An 8969-nucleotide genomic window follows, 5' to 3' on the forward strand; every position below is an offset into this window, starting at 1 on the left:
GCCGCGGAACCCGCGGACCCAGCCTCGGGCAGCAGCAACAAGAGGAAGCGGGACAACAAGGCTAGCACCTACGGACTCAACTACAGCCTGCTGCAGCCCAGCGGAGGGCGGGCCCCGGGGGGCGGCCGGGCAGACGGCGGCGGGGGCGTGTACAGCGGGACCCCGTGGAAGCGGAGGAACTACAACCAGGGAGTCGTGGGGTGAGTGGTGGCCTTGCGGCCTGGTGGCCTGGCCCTTGCACACGCGCAGCCGGGCACACGCCCACAGAGGGGGGGCTGGGGGGGAGCCTGGGTGAGGCCCCCCCCAACCTCGGCCTGCCTTAGTTACTGGTCCTCAGGGGTCTGATGGCGTCCCTCCTCCGTCCACACCTTCTCTCAACCTTCGTTAGCAGTCCACACCTTTGCCCCCTCCCTCTCAGCTCCACGCCTTTTCTGGACATCCTCTCAACCCTCCACAACCTCCCCTCACCTCCCTTAGTCATTCACATCCTCCTTCCTAACCGTTCACATCTTCCCTGGACCACCCCCACCCCACCCCCATCTATCCATCCACTCTTTCTTCCCATCCCCCCCTAGTCAAACACACCTTCTCTCTCTTCTCTCCCCATGTCTCTAGCCCTCTCCACCCTGCCCCCACATCATCACACCCCAAAATGAAGTCGCCTAGCACAGGAAAATCATTCATTCCCTGAGAACATTCCTGTGTTAGTGCCTTTTCACGGTACCGGACCTGGAGGTGCTTTCCTTGCCAAGAATAGAAACATCCAGAAAGCTCCTCCCCCTCCCCCAATCCCAAACAGGAATCGTGGCAGCCCTGAAAGGCTTTGCTGGCTATTGACTCTTTGGCCCATCTCTCTATTTTTTATTTCTTAGAATTTCCTATGTTAGTGATGCCTTGCTGTGTCGGGAGTGAGGAATGAGGTGACAGTTAAGCTTAGGCTGGTGGAGATGGTGAGCTCTTCTTTTCAGGCGCATGGAACTTTCTAGGAGTTCATCGTCCTTGGCCCCAGTTTCTCACTGTAAAGTTGTCATCCTGGCAGAGACAGCCAATGCTTTTCATTCTGGGGGGTAACTTTATGCTAATGAGTGAATGTTGCACCACTAATGACTTTCTGTTTAAAGTTCAGCTGTTACAAAATGGAATTTTACCTGACCCCTAGTGAATTATGTACATAAGCAGTGACTGTTTCCAGGTTGATTTCCCCTGTGCTGGGATAGACTACAAAGTCTTACAAAAATTTTGTAAAATGAAGGTTTTGGGTTATGTGTGTGTGTGTGCGTGTGTAGCTTGAGTATGGAGAATGAGCTGTAAAATTGCTTTTCACTTTTCAGATCCTGTTTTACATCATGGGTTACAAGTAGGCAGGTGAAATCACCATTAATAGTCCCTTGTGGAACCTTTTCTTAGATTCACCCATTCAGATCTGCCCTGCTTTGGCAAGCAGAGAGAGTTCTGTGTACCTTTTTGAAGGTCTGGGTAAAATGAGTTGGTGGGTTCCATCTGCTTCTAGTGGGCTGGTGTCTGCTCTATGCTACTATTACAACTCCCACCCTTTATGGAAAATGCAGTTAAGCATTTTAAGACTGGCAATGGGGTATATGTCAAACCTGTCCTCACTTTCCAGGGGGGATCATTTTGGATTGAGTCCTCTACTGCTAAGCTTCAAGGGCGCTCTCCATGGTCATCTTCTTTCAATAAAAGGCTCATGGTTTCATCCTGATAGCATTTCCAAGATGAAGTATAAACCTGTAGTTTGATGACAGGCAAATTGATATTGAGGGATTCTGATAGTTTCATTTCACAGGAATAAGCTCCAGTTAAGTAATCACTGTCAGTTAAAACCTCCAAGTTCCCTAGTTTCGTTTTACTGAGGCGTCTGCTTACGTATGTAGCAAAGGTATATTATAAATCCAAAATGCTGGCTGCCTTTCTTTGATAGCTTAGAAATTCCTTTTTACTTGCTATTTTAATGTTGAGGATACTGTAAAAGGCTCACATTTGAACTTAGGTAGAAGCAAGATACTCTTAGTCCTAGATTCAAATACTACATTGTCCTCAAAGGGATTAAGGAGAGGAATTTCCATTTCCAGAGGAATTGCTGTTTAAAAATGGATTGTAAACCTGTCTTAAAACTGCTTATTGATTCATCATTCTTTTGCCTTCTCCTTTAGAGGATGTCAGCAGTTAAATTTTTAAAATTTTATTAAGTGGGACCTAAGTGTTTTTGTAAGAGTGTCTGAGTGCTTAAAAATTCTTGTTGTGATTTATGGGCCCTTATTTCTAAACTTTTAGGAAAGTCTTGCTGTTTTTAATACAGGTATTTTAAAAAATCTGAATTCAGAATGCACCTCAATGTTGCGCTATTCTGACATTAGGTATAGTAAAACTATTGAGAGTTCTTGGGATGTGACTGACAGTTAGCTAATAGGTTAAAAAATTGTTGTGGTCCTTGGCCTCTGAACTGGCACGACCATCTAGGTAGGGAGAGGAAGAAAAAGCGCGTGAACAGTGGCCTGGAACCTGGGGCAGCTGGATACCCACTCTGTCCCACATCTGTGATCTGTCTGTGTTCTGTTTTGCCACAGCAGGTTGACACTCCCTGAACACTCCAAGATGCAGTTCAAAATCCTGAGTTCATTGCTCATGTTCTTGATTTTTTTGTACTTTCTCTAAAATCTTGCAGTGCTTGTTTTGTGCTCTTGGCATAGTTGCTTATGTTTAATTTTCCTTTTATATATATGTTTTATCTACTAGGTTGCTAGTTAAGATGAAACTTCTTTCTTCCTTTCTTTTTTTAGTTGAGGTAAGATGGAAATTTCTTAAATGTAGAGTAAGATATTTGCATGGCATCCTGAAATCCTCATAGTCCTCTTTCAGAAGGACTCCTCTCATCTGAGCGTACCATCTCAGCCTTCTCCAGGTATCCCTGATCCAGGGAGTTTGTTTGCTTTCCATTTTTTCTTTATCGAGTTGCTTTCACTTACTCTACTTTTGGGGGTTCATTCCCTTCCAATGCTGGCCATGGTGTAGGAAGAAGTCCACCTGCTCCTGGTTGTTCATGAAAGTGAGCTTTAAGCCCTTTTCTTTTCAAAGATTTAATTGATCATCATGGAGAAAGAAGAGATGACAAAAAGTAGCAAACATAGGAAACTTTTGGAGATTCAGAGGCTTTGGTCCTGAGCCCAGGTGTCCAGAAGCTTCCTTTGGAAGGTGCTTGGTGCTCAAGCTCATGAGGATAGGCTTATGTTGGCCACGTGGCCAGATCTGTAAATATTTTTCCAAGGCTTGGATGACTTGTTCAAAACAATGTTTTGGAGTATGAATTTGACAGTGGGACATCAAGAAGTCCCTGCTGGGAAACTTGGGTTTAAGGAATAATTTCTTGAACTGGAATGATGGGGTTGGAAATGGGAAAGAATGAATGTGAGAGGTACTACAAAGTAAGAATGGAAAAGATTCTAACTCTCTTCATGGCTTTAAATCCATGGTATTAATAACAGCTTTGAATTTGAGTGACTGGGGAAGTGTTAATGTTATTGTTGAACGTAAGGATTAGGACCATTGGTTTGGAGCAAAAGGTACGGTGATGTTTAGATGGAACTGTCTAGCAGGTCGAGGAAATTTGGGGGCTGAGATATAGTCGTTTGCACTGCAGTGGGGCAGTGTCCTTCCTTGCGTATGTTGTACAGCGTAGCACAGTTAAGTCCAAGATGCTGACACTGTTCTTCAGCACTGACCTTATGGCCTCTTTCTGTTTCTACACAATATGATCAGTGGGATTGATGTTAGTGCTGGCTCCAGAGTGATTGGGCAGATTAATATGAAAGAATTTAGAGGCCTTAGTCCAAGGGCTTGTTCTAAGTATAATTTGGTGGCGCTAGTGGTAAAGAACTTGCCTGCCAATGCAGGAGACATAAGAGATGCTTGAGCCCTGGGTGGGGAAGATCCGATGGAGAAGGAAATGGCAACCCACTCCAGTATTCTTGGCTGGAGAATCCTGTGGACAGAGGAGCCTGATGGGCTGCGGTCCATAGGGTCGCAAAGTGTCGGACACAGCTGAAGTGACCTAGCACATAATTTCTATGTATTTGCGTATGTAGCCCACAGGAATTCTTCAGTGCACTAGGACCTTCAGGTTATGGAATTTTTCTGTATTTGGGTGCTGAAGTGTGCTTTCAAGAAGACATTAGGTTTTCTGCACTGTAGATTCTACACTAACAATGTAATTCGTGTTTGAGAATCTCACATCTGGTATACCGTGTATAACCAAGCTGCTTCCATGCCACAACTCATCTGTCTGAAATCTGTGACAATGAACAGTGTCACCCTGTCAGAATCATTGGCATTTTAGCCTGTTTTAGGTGTTGAAAGGCAAAAGGGAACAGTGACTGGAGCTTTCAGGAATCTACCCTGGGTTCACACAGAAGGTTTAGCTTCTTTTGGAAATGAAGCGCGAGAAAGTGAAAAAGGGATACCAGGAAAGTCTAAGGTAGGGAGGAGGAGGGCGTGTGTGTTCCAGCAATCCGGTCCTGGTGTGATAGATGGCCTTATGTCACAACTTCTTCCGTGAAACCCCATCAGTAAATCCTAGTGTTCGGAATCTGCAAGGGCCATGGGAAGAAAGTATATGGGCTCCCTTGCTGATACTGAACTGATCAAATAGTTGTGGTTAGGTATTCTTATACCTGATGAAGCTGAGAAAAATTTAAGGTACTTTTTTCTAAGGAAAGTAGAAAAGCAAGGTGTTGTGTGATTTTACTCAGCTTTCTCTTTTTCCTTTAGAATAAAATTTAGTGGAGAAAACTGTTTCAGGGTCACACCCACTGCACTGGAGATTGTTAATCATTTAAACACACCTGGGTATGGAGTAGTCTTGAAGGGGCTAGAGGCCAGAGAGGATGCTCATTGGAGAATTAGGGTCCAGCTCCCAGCAGCTGACTGAGACTCCTGTTTTGACTCTTTCCTGCAGAGCTGGCTGAACAGCTCAGCCTGCTTCAGGAATTCAGAGGACGGCCAGTAGAATGTTCTTTGTAACCCTCAGAATATTTGTTAGGGACTCAGTTGCTACAGAACACCAAAAAGACTTTCAATTCATTTTTTTTACCATTTTTGACATGACACAAAATTATTTTTTTCTAAGAGTATTTATTGATGTTGAGGATGCCCTCAAGCTAGACTTTTCATTAATTTGAACCCAAACAGCGGCTGTTAATTTACTCCATCCTGTGAGTTACTTGCTGATATTAGAGACTTCTGTATACTTAAGGGCTTTGGGTCATGTTGAAGTTAGAGTTAAAAGATTTTGGGAAAAAACTGAATGTGGAGATGTTTTTGTTGTGTACTGGCTCCTTAATCATGTGAACAGTGTCAGAATGTGAAAAAAAATCTTGCCATGTGCATAAGAGATTTCATATAGTATCTGACAGCTGAACTCTGGAATTGTAGCTCAAGTCATGCTTTCTGCTGAAATAGTTTGAATAGTATGCAGAAACCTATGTTTTCAAATTAGTTGCTTTATTAAAAATGCTCTATTCTGTAAAAATGCTCGTGGAGCCTTTTTACCATGTTCCATATACTAACATATACTATGTTAAGCCTTTTGTATTTGTTATATTTTTCTCATGTGTTAGCCCCATCTAATTTGTTCTAAACTTTTTATTTTGAAATATAGATTCCCAGAAAGTGGCAGAAAATAATACAGAAAGATCCCATGTTCCCTTCACCTAGTTTCACTCAGAGATAACATCTTACATAACTATTGTTTAATCTCAAAACCAGGAAATTGACATTGTTATAATCCATAGCATTATTCAGATTTTGCCAGTCCTATATATACTCATTTGTGTAGTGTGTGTGTTTAGTTCTGTGAAAATATTACATGTGTAGATTTGTGTGACCACCACCACAATCAAGATACAGAACTTATACCATCACCTCAAAGATCCCTCATGCTATCCCCTTATTTTCATGCACACGCCCCCTCATTTCTGACCTTTGGCTACTAATCTGTTCTCCATATTTACATTTTTTTTCATTTTGAAAATGTTATATAAATGGAATCATATAGTACTTTGACTTTTTTCCAGTTACCATAATTCCTTGCTGCTGCTGCTGCTGCTGCTGCTAAGTCGCTTCAGTCGTGTCCGACTCTGTGCGACCCCATAGATAGCAGCCCACCAGGCTCCCCCATCCCTGGGATTCTCCAGGCAAGAACACTGGAGTGGGTTGCCATTTCCTTCTCCAGTGCAGGAAAGTGAAAAGTGAAAGTGAAGTCGCTCAGTCGTGTCCGACTCTTAGCGACCCCATGGACTGCAGCCCACCAGGCTCCTCCATCCTTGGGATTTTCCAGGCAACAGTACTGGAGTGGGGTTAATAGTTCCTTCCAGGTCTTAGTTGCACATGCCTGATCTTTAGTTGTGGCATGTGGGATCTAGTTCCCCAACCAGGAATCAAACGCAGGCCTCCTGCACTGGGAGTGATTAGACCACCAGGAAGGTCCAGTCGTTCCTTCCTTTTTAATGCTGAGACACGACTGAAGCAACTTAGCAACAGCAGCAGCAACAGTGTTCCAAAGGGCTTCCTTGGTGGCTCAGCGGTAGAGAATCCACCTGCAGGAGCAGCAGGAGACATGGGTTGGATCCCTGGGTCCGGGAGATCCTTAGGAGGAGGGCATGGCAATCCACTCCAGTATTCTTGTCTGGAGAATCCTATGGACAGAGAAGCCTGGAGGGCTACAGACCATGGGGTCGCAAAGAGTTGGACACGACTGAAGGGACTTGGCATGCATGCACAGTGTTCCAAAATTTGGAGGTACCACAGTTTAACGATGGAAGGACATTCTAGAAGAGTTTATATATCATTTTTGGCTTTTGCAAATAAAATGTTTCATGAAGTACACATTTTTATGTAAATATATGTTTTCATTTTAGAGGGATAAATGCCCAAAAGTGCTGGGTCATTTGGTAAACACATATTTTGAAAGAAATGGGTAAACTGTTTTCTAGAGTCACTGTATCAGATTACATTCCTGCCAGCAGTGTATGTGTGATCTGGTTTCTCTGCATCCTTGCCAGCATTTGGTATTATCACTTTTTTATTTTAGCTGTTCTCATATGAGTAGCAATAGTTTATTATGCTTTTATCATAATAACCTTCTCATGAATAACTCCACCTAATTTTAACTTTTTAATTTTTATTTTAAAAACTTCTTGGCAGTACTGAGAACGTCTGCAGTTAAAAATCTAAGTAAAATTAACTTAAAAGGGCCTTATTTTTCAGTTTGCTTTGATTTTAGCAGTATCGCTTGAACTCTCTTATCTTTGAATTACTTTGCAGTGTTTCCTTTACATGTTTCTTTTTCTTGGAAACTGGCATGAAGTAGAGTTTTATTTTCATTTAACTAAAAACATATAAAAGAGTAACTGCAGAGTTGATTTCAAAATTTAGAGTCCTTCTTTTCATATGTTTTGAGTACACTTTATTTTCTCTTGGCGTGGCTGTATTTTGTGGGAGTAAGCCCTGTGCTTAGTGGTGATTTTTTTTGTTGATGGTGATAGTAAGGTTTTGTTTTTAACAATATTTTTATATCTGAACAATGCCTTCAGACTGTGTAGAATAAATATTTTATCTTCATACCTTTGCTAAAATAAACTTTCATTGGAACCATTTTCTGGACTGAGAATTGGGACCTGGCCTTTTATTTTTTCGTTACCAGTCCCTTGGAGTCACTGTTTGGATTTTGTCAAAATAACATAACTTTTAGCACTGTCACGTTTGTATTATAAATTAAATTTATTATATTGTAGATTTCTGCCAAAGCAAGAGTAAGGATGCATTAGGATTGTGGTTGTGGAGTTATCGTCTAGTAATTTGGATTTACTAAAATAGGCCTGTGATGAGGTTTTAAATTTGATGTCTTTATTCTTTTATTCACCTTTTATTTTCTGCTTTGTTTGAGGTGTTAATACCACTGTTTGTTAGGATATTTGTTTTTAAACCAATATATATTTATTTGTTACTTAATAAGTGCTAATTGTCAAAAAAATAGAAAAATACAGCTAAACCAAATGAGGAAAAAATAGCCCCTCTAATACTACTACCTGTGAACTTCCTGATGTTCAAGCTGGTTTTAGAAAAGGCAGAGGAACCAGAGATCAAATTACCAATATCTGCTGGATCATGGAAAAAGCAAGAGAGTTCCAGAAAAACATCTATTTCTGCTTTATTGACTATGCCAAAGCCTTTGAGTGTGTGGATCACAATAAACTGTGGAAAATTCTGAAAGAGATGGGAATACCAGACCATCTGATCTGCCTCTTGAGAAATCTGTATGCAGGTCAGGAAGCAACAGTTAGAACTGGACATGGAACAACAGGCTGGTTCCAAATAGGAAAAGGAGTACGTCAAATCTATATATTGTCACCCTGCTTATTTAACTTATGTGCAGAGTGCATCATGAGAAACGCTGGACTGGAAGAAGCACAAGCTGGAATCAAGATTGCCAGGAGAAACATCAATAACCTCAGATATGCAGATGACACCACCCTTATGGCAGAAAGTGAAGAGGAACTCAAAAGCCTCTTGATGAAAGTGAAAGTGGAGAGTGAAAAAGTTGGCTTAAAGTTCAACATTCAGAAAACGAAGATCATGGCATCCAGTCCCATCACGTCATGGGAAATAGATGGGGAAACAGTGGAAACAGTGTCAGACTTTATTTTGGGGGGCTCCAAAATCACTGTAGATGGTGACTGCAGCCATGAAATTAAAAGACGGTTACCCCTTGGAAGGAAAGTTATGACCAACCTAGATAGCATATTCAAAAGCAGAGACGTTACTTTGCCAACAAAGGTCCGTCTAGTCAAGGCTATGGTTTTTCCTGTGGTCATGTATGGATGTGAGAATTGGACTGTGAAGAAGGCTGAGCGCCGAAGAATTGATGCTTTTGAACTGTGGTGTTGGAGAAGACTCTT

The 8969-nt window shown here is 42.0% G+C and overlaps 1 protein-coding gene across 3 annotated transcripts in view; it reads left to right on the top strand.

Annotated features, from left to right (window-relative positions):
* Positions 1–6: 6 nt before the first annotated feature.
* PAPD5 (PAP associated domain containing 5) overlaps positions 7–8969 on the top strand; it is a 70094-nt gene continuing 61131 nt past the window's right edge. For 2 of the 3 annotated variants that reach the window (XM_010855104.1, XM_010855114.1), the window contains exon 1: positions 7–200. The gene's annotated coding sequence lies outside the window, so the exon portion shown is untranslated. The remainder of the gene's footprint in view (positions 201–8969) is intronic. The other variant, XM_010855101.1, reaches the window with a different exon arrangement.

This window comes from Bison bison, unplaced genomic scaffold, assembly GCF_000754665.1.
Source record: "Bison bison bison isolate TAMUID 2011002044 unplaced genomic scaffold, Bison_UMD1.0 scf7180017853731, whole genome shotgun sequence".
Taxonomy (NCBI): domain Eukaryota; kingdom Metazoa; phylum Chordata; class Mammalia; order Artiodactyla; family Bovidae; genus Bison; species Bison bison.